Raw genomic sequence first — 8,782 nt, forward strand, 5'->3', positions numbered from 1 at the left:
AATATATTAAAGCCATACACATGTAAGTCCTAAACGCCAATGTAAAGGTCTTGTAAAGACCTGACTGCCTTTCTCAGAGGGCAGAAGACCCGGACATTTAGTAAAGGGAAGGGCAGAAAGGTTTAAACCCAGGCAGCTGGGTGCAATGAGAAGGCTTCAGAAAAGCTCTAAATATATTCGGGAAGGGGATCATGAAAAGAAAGATGGGTACCAGCAAGCACTTATGAAAAGATTGGACTCTTAGAATCCAGTGACCAATTCGTTTTATTCTGTGTTTGCCTGTTTCCCTGGCCTCCCTTTCTTACCTCTTTTTCATCTTCCTTCCGCTTCATTCTTCACTAATTAATGGCACAATCACTCATTCTATGTAGCAATCTAAGATTATTTTGTTTATTGAAGTCAAAGCACGTACACTCTCATACTAAGCAAACTATGTGATTTGGACAGCAAGGTGATGGCCCATGGGTAAATTCTGACCCACATTGCTGTGTGGATTTGTGTTAATGACTCTCTCAGTCAGGAAAAGCTTTTTATAGTACACACACACATGCACACACACACACACGCACGCACATGCACACTGCACACCTCATGAGTTTACAATAACAACATTTTAACTCTTAATCATGTAGCATAGACATAATGGGAGGACAATAGCACTGAAGTGTCTTTGCTCCGGACCTGCCTCCATAAAGCAACCACTATCTGGAATATGAATAGTTGCCAAGGAAAGAGCAGAGAGGAAAGAGCTTTGGAAGGTCATATCTGCACAATGAAAATCTGGCTTACAAGTCATTGAGCAGAATCAGTCACATGGCCCCAGCCGGCCACAGGAGGACTCTGCAGTGCAGTGCTCACTAAGTCACCAGAAGGCAGGGAGCCCAGGACCTACAGTAGCAAACATTTACATTTCAGAAGAATCCACATAACAACAGGGATTTTTTTTTTTAATCAGAGGATTTGACAACTTTGTTCCCAAAGTGCTGCTAGGAAACAGTTGGTTAGCGCTGAATAGAAGGTGTTCCACTTACCAAATCCCCTAATCTCCTTAATTCAGTGCCCATACCTTACTTATTGTTCTTGCAATGCTTTGTTTCTCATTAAGGGTTTAAGGGGGAAGTGTAAAGAAAGGAATAGGGGTTGTGAGCCTCTGTTTTTTGAGGAAACTAAAAAAAGTGTTTCTAGTTGCTTAATGTTGTTTAATCAGGAAAACAAAGTTTGTTGTCAAAGTGTATTTGATTTGTCACTTGAGAACAGTTGAATTATCCACCATCAGTTTAAAAAATCTAGGGATGGGATACATGAGGTTTCATTATTTTTTTTCTTAAAACATACGAAGGCCAAGAGACATATGAAAACGGGCTCAAAGTCACTAATCATCCGAGAGATGCAAATCAAAATGAAGTTTAGGTACCATCTCACACCTGTCAGAATGGCTATCATCAACAAACGACAAGTGCTGGGAAGGATGCAAAGAAAAAGGAACCCTCCTGCACTGATGGTGGGAATGCAGACTGGTGTAGCCACTGTGGAGAACAGTATGGAGTTTCCTCAAAAAACTAAAGATGGAACTCCCATTTGACCCAGTGATTCCACTTCTAGGAATATATCCCAAAAAACTAGAAACACCAATTAGAAAGGATATATGTACCCCTATGTTCATAGCGGCATAATTTACAATAGCTAAGATTTAGAAACAGCCCCAGTGCCCATCAGCAGATAAGTGGATTAGAAAACTGGTACATCTACACAATGGAACACTACGCTGCTGTAAAAAGGAAGGAACTCCTATCATTTGCAACAGCATGGATGGACCTGGAGAGCATTATGCTAAGCGAAATAAGTCAGTCAGAGAAAGATAAATATCACTCATTTGTGGAATATAATGAACAACAAAAACAGGCCCAGAGTCAGAGAAGCAAAGATTAGACCAGCAAACCTAGAGGGAAGGCAGGGGAGGGTGGGGGGAGTGGGAGAGATCAACCACAGGACTTGTATGCATGTATGTAAGCATAACAAATGGTCAGGCACTAGGGGGGGGGTGAGGGCATGAGTGGGGGGGTAATGGGGGGGTAAAAACATATGTAATATCTTAATAAAGGAAAAAAGTTTTAAATTGGTGGTTGGGTTTGAAAACTTATTTTTTCAATATTCATGATTTGCTATAAACATGAGGTTACAACAGTTCAGAACAGCAACCAATGTGGATTCTAAAATAAACTTTACATGTATGATGTCATCCCCCCCTCCATTTTAGATGTTTTTGAGGATCTTATTTTCTCCAGAAAAATTTAATTACATTTATATACACGTTCATCTGACAGTAACATGGAAATAGTTTAAATTAGTTGATATTTACTTAGCAGGTAATACAATTGTTAATACAAATAAACTCAATGTGAACTTTGTTCAAAAAATTGGTCAACTTTGAAGTTTAGATTAATCATTTTGGGGATTTTTGCGTAGATGGTTCAAAGTAAGATTGAACAATATTCCAAATGACAATAGACATTTCTGAAGTCAAACCATAACAGAATATTATTTATGACTTCATATTAGAAAGTGATCAATTCCAAGTGATCTGCATTCCCGGAATTGGTTCAAAGAGTCTGAAAATTGATATTTTACTTACTGCTCCTGTGAGAGGATATTTACATATTTCAGAGAACAATTTTCAAAATATTTTGCCATTATTGACATTTTACTCTGAATATAAATGTCACTTTTTAAAGCATATTAAAATTGAGATGGCTCAATGTGTATTGACAAATCAATTGAATGGCCACAGACAGCTGAGTAAATAATTTTGAGAAATGACAACTCAGTGTGTTATTCCTTTTAAATGAAAGCTGTAGAAACCCACTCTGCCTAGACTACCTTTAGAAGTTAATATAAGTTCAATCCATTTTTGTATTTTAGTTGAACCTAAAATGCCAGGTTACATCCATCTTTTATGGCAGTGGTTCTCAACTTGGCTGCACATTAGAATCACCTGGGAATCTTTTTAAAATCCTGATTTCTGGGCCTCATCCTCCGGAAATTCTGTTTCTTTGTTACTAATGTGACCTACTGATTCATGGGTTGATGCTCAACCACTGAGCCACACTGACTGAGCAAGTCCAGGTGATTTTGAGTGCATGTTTATTAATGCTGAAGACAGTAAAACAAGGAAGTGTTTTTTGTCTTAAGATAAAAGAGGCAAGATCAGAGCTGCCTTTGCCCTTTAGAACGAAAATCACAGAGGTAGAGGTGAGTCAGCTGGGCTGCATGGACTCAGGAAACAAGTTGCAGAGGAAAAAGGAGGGCCATTGGAGACAGGTTGGGGGGTTAGCCTGGGACAAGCTGCCACTACCTGATGCTCCCCTGCTTGCAAGTCTCCTGGGAACCTTTAGAGTTTAAGAGAGAGAAAGCAAATATACATACCTGAGGAAAGAGGGATGTGAGGGCATGGGTGTGCTCCAGAGAGAATGCACTGAGGCCTTTGTCTTAAAGGTTTTTATGTTTCCTGAAGGTGGGAATTTTAAGGGAGGTCTAAGGGGAGGATCACAATAGAATATCCATCAGCTTCCCAGATGTGCCTTTTAATATGCTGATTCATAAAAAGGAGCATATAGCGAGGGATCGGGTCAGTTTCTGGTCAGTTTCACCTTCAAAGAATGTTACCAAAAAGGGACCAAAGCAGGTTTGCCCCTGCAAGGTCTGGGATGTGTAAACCATTTGCTCCTAAGTGTCCGTGGTTAGGGAAGATAAGACCTTGATATTTATTATCTGGCTGTAAATTGCTTGGCTGTCTGTTTAGATATTAGTCTCAGTTTCCCCATTCCACTTGCCAAGAGAATTTTCTAGCTTTTTCCTATCCTGCCTCATCATTTTCTCTCCTTTATTTCCTTTATCAACCATGGGGTCACAATGACGTTGTGAGAGGTATAGGTCTCATTTGTTTTTCTAATTCCGGATTTGTCAGCTCGGCAAGTAAAGCATTTATCAGCTTCTCTACTCTTAGCCGGATGAAAACATCTAGCTATTTGAAGTCTTTTTCTAGTTGGCATCATGTCTGAGTTCATTTTTCTCTTCCCTGTTGGGAAAACAACATTGACGCAAACTCCTGGTTCACCATCCTTCAACTGCCTGTAGCCTTGTATAGTACAGTGTCTGAGAAATAGCTGCTCAATACATTTTTGTTGAATAATTCAATAAATGATGGATTCTATCCAAACCTTTTATGTACCAGATCTCTTCTTTTTCTCTGCTTATTCTTACCCATGTGCTTCCTCCGTGCCCTCCCCTCAGGTTTGCAGATTTCAGTGTCTGTCTTCTGCATGTCATAGCATTTTACAAAAGGTGCTCTTTCTTCTTATTACTGTATTGAAGCACGAGTCCTCTCTGAAGTGCTAGGGAAACCAGTGTCAGTGTGTTTACTAATGGTATTGAGTTTTAACTTAATTTCACTGATTATTCTGTAAATTTTCATTGTCTTGTTTTTAGTTTTAAAGATTGTATCTGACCACCTTTCCAGAATGGAGTTCCTCCCCCAAGTGTTTGTTGTTGTTGTTGTTTGTTTGTTTGTTTTTTAGGTTACTTTCATAACATCTAATTGTATAGTTTTATTTCAGCATTGTATTAGTCTTCTACCTTTCGGTTTAAAAGATCCTACGATAGCTCTACTTTGTGATCTCATGCCTTTGGATTTTAAATTGCGTTTACTATAAGAACACACTAGAATTACCATAAGAATTCAAATATTTATATTTTTCTTTTTATGTTTTTCAATTACAGTTCATGTGCAATATTATTTTCTACTGGTCTCAGGTATACAGCAAAGTGTAGAGTTTATGAAGAATTCACCTATTTAAATCATGCTTTCCAGCATGTAAAAGTCAGTGTCTGTTTATTGCACAAGCAGTTAAAACATGTATTGTGGATCTGAACAAAGACCTTTCACCTTAGACCCAGATTATCGGATTATCAAAACACATTCATATCTCAAATCCTCAGCTCTCTTATACTGTCATGACCTTTAACTGGAAGAAGAGATGCAAATACCACTTGTCCTCACAAATACTTAGGATTACCTGAATTGATGAGCATCTGACGGGTTCCATGCACTGGGCAGGAGGAGGACAGCACACCTCTCTATTAGCCATTAACTCCGTATCTATATCTGGTGCTTTCCATGTACTTAGCAGTGATTCACTAAACCATCATCCAGATTGATATTCATCTGCTGGTACCTTAAGTTTTGTCGTATATAGAATGCTATGGCTTAATTAAAGAAAAAAAAAAAGTGAGTGGCGACCTTCTTTGAAAAAGGCCAAAGTCTTATATCTGTACTATAACTTTAGAACTACAGAAGTGGTCTTCAACCTTGGCTATACATACAGAGCTTTAAAAATTCAGATGCCTGGAAAATCTTGTTAAAGAGGGTCTGGAGGGTTTGGGCATCCCAAGTTTAAAAGCTTCTCATGTGATTTTAATGTACAGGCCAACTTTGAGAACTTCTGATGTGGCTCAGTGCTTCTGGAATATTAGTGTGACCACAGATCACCTGGGGATCTTGTTAGGCTGTAGATCCCTTCTGAGGGGTATTTAAGTCGGAGCTTAAGAGTTTTCATTCCTAACAAGCTCCCAGAGGAAGCTGATGCTGCTAGTTCATGGACCACACTGTGAGTAATAAGCGTATAGAATGTCTATTTTTCTTTATTTTATGTTGTTTAAAATATTTTATTGATTTTTAAAAAGAGAGGAAGAGAGAGAGAATCATTGATGTGAGAGCAAAACAATGATTGGCTGCCTCCTGCATGGCCCCCCTCTTACTGGGGATCGAGCCTGATACCTCGGACGTGTGCCCTGACCTGGAATCAAACCAGCAATCTGTAGGTGCATGGGATAACACCTGACCCACACCAGCCAGGGAATAATTTTTTTCTTTATTTTTCCTCATTGTTATATTCTTCCACTCTTAAAACTTTGATGCCAGTTTAAATGTCTTACCACCGGCTTAGAATCTTTTTTTCTTTTTTATGTTGTTTGTGGGTTGTTGCTCAGAAATTTTTCTGAGATCTGTTCCTTTATAATAAACCAAGACAGAGAGGCATTCCTCTACTCTTGTGCCTTCTTTTCCACCAGGGAGGCCAACTCCCATCTTTAGTGCTTATAATTGGTGAGTGCCTAAGGCAGGAAGATAAATATAACTCTGGTCACTGGAAGCTTTCCTTCGGTGGCCCTATCTCCCAGGTCGTCTGTTTAAACACTGCCTTGTATAGCTCCCCTGGGAACCCTTTTTGTCAACTACTGGGAAAAACTGATTCTAAGTGATCCAGTGAACCATCTTTCCCTGAAGCTAACCTCTGCTTAGTTGCCTGTTTTTGATAATTAGCTCTAATTTGGCCCCGCTCTCTAGAACTTTGAAAGCAATATTTCAATATTCAATATTTTGTTTTAAAACTCATAGCCTGCCCTGGCCAGTGTGGCTCAGTTGGTTGGAGCATCATTCCATATTCCGAAAAGTTGTGGGTTGGGGTCCTGCTCAGGGCACATACCTGGGTTTTGGGTTCCTATGTGGGAGGAAGCCAATGGATTCTCTCTCTCTCTCCTCTCCCCTCTCCCTCCCTGGGCCCCCCTCCCTGTCCCCGCTTCCCTTCTCTCTAACATCAATGAAATCAATGGGCATATTCTTGGGCAAGGATTAAAACAAACCAACAAAAACCCACATAGTCTCTTTTGTTCCATCCAACTCGCCAGGATCTAAATCTCAGATGCTTAATTATATTGAATGGTGGTTCTCAAATGTTATTGTGTATGAGTATCACCTGGGCTATTGGTTAATGGTGATCCCTGGCTCAATATCCAGAGAGTCTCATTAGGTGAGGTCAAAGTAGCCCCACGCATCTGAATGTTTATCAAGTGTCTCACTAGGGTGATTCTGCTATTGGCAATCCAGCCTTGGAGAAATGCTATTTTTAACCAGGATTCTCAAGCTTTAATATGTATCCAGATCTCCTAGGTATCTTGTTACAATGCAGATTCTGGTTTAGCAGTATTCTCTTATTCTTTCTCAGATAAACCTTTCTACCTCCTCCTTTCTCTTCTTTCTTTGGTCCACTCTTCATTCTACTTTCCAGTAAGAAAATAACCCTATACCTGACACTTCTCAGTCTGGAGAGAAGAAAGTCAATAATTTGAAAGAAAATTAAGCATATGAAGGAACTTGGTTTGGCCCTGATGCCACCAACTATTTTTCTGAAGCTCCACTAACTTCCTCTATCTTTTTCCTTACCAGCTTTTCCTTCAGAGCTAATATTTATTAATCCAATCAACAAATATTGCTTGAGTTCTTCCCATGGGCCAGGGGCAATAAATTCTTCCTCTGGGAAATTAGAAAAAGAAGCAAAAACCCAAACACCAATAAGCCTAATGCATGAGTAAATCATATAGTATGCTAGGTGATAAATGCTACAGAAAAAATACATAGCAGAATAATGGGGACTTGGAGGTGCTGGGAGTAGAGGGTATTTTGCAGAATATATAGGGTAATTAGGGTTATTCCACTTAATATATAACAGTGGACTTCTTAATAAAAGCTTTAAAATAGATAGCAATATTCAATACCTTCCTATGTTCTGCTTACATGGAATTTTCACACACACAAAAAACTACTTTTAAAGTAAATACTATTGTTATTATATCCTTTTTTATAGATGAGGCTAGGAAAACAGAGAATGTGGGCAACTTTCCTAAGATCACGGATGCAGGAGGTAGCAGAACCTCATCCACCCCTACAGAGAAAGCCTGGCTTTGCCCTTAACTATGGTGTTATGCTGCATTTCTAAGTGAGTTTAATGGCATTGCAACTAAATTGCTGTTTCATCATGTTTCATAGGTAATACAGCACAGTGATTGTAAAAGAAAAGAATTGTTCCAGACACTTGCTAAAAATAGCAAGGAAGATTTTATTCAAGACGATTGCAGTAGGTTAGAGAGATTGAACCCAACTCTGAATACAGCAAAGACAGCTGGGGTTTTACAGCCAATGAGCAGAGTCAGGGAGTCAATGGATGAAAAATTACTAAGAGGAATTTGATTAGATATCAAGGGTAGGGGATTCTTGTTAAACTGGCTTAACAGAATTCTTGCAAAAGACAAGCCAAGGACTTAGATGTTAAGGGTGGATGGATTCTTTATAAACTGGCTTAACAGAATTATTTGTTAAAACTGGATTCAACCGCCCTGGCTGGCTGGTATGACTCATTTGGTTGGGCGTTGTCCCATGTACTGAAGGGTTGGAGTTCGATTCCTAGTCAGAGCACCTGGCAGGGTTGCTGGCTCTATCCCTGGTAGGGAGCATGCAGGAGGCAGCCAATTGATGTTTCCCTCTCACATCCCTCCCCCTCTCTCTAAAAATCAATAAAAAACATACAACAAAACAAAAGAAACTGGACTCAACAGGACAGGGGCCAGGTTGAGACCTACTTGGAAAGAGGACTCAGATGAGCCCGACTAAAGTTTGCTCAAGGAAGGAGTTCTTGTCATGGTCAACACAGTGTACCCTGGCACTGGCCTGCTAGATATGATATCTGGATCCCACTTAACAGCTGAATGACCCTGGGAAGGTCATTTCAGCTTTTGCTGCCTCAGTTCCCCATTCATTCTTAGCTTGTATGTTTGTTGTAATGATAGTAATATTAAGCAACATTTATTTATTGAGTGACCACCGTGTATTTGTCTCGACACTCTCCTTATATTGACAGTAACTGGTACAACAACCATGTAAGATAGATATTGT

Source organism: Myotis davidii, unplaced genomic scaffold (assembly GCF_000327345.1).
Source record: "Myotis davidii unplaced genomic scaffold, ASM32734v1 scaffold115, whole genome shotgun sequence".
Taxonomy (NCBI): Eukaryota; Metazoa; Chordata; class Mammalia; order Chiroptera; family Vespertilionidae; genus Myotis; species Myotis davidii.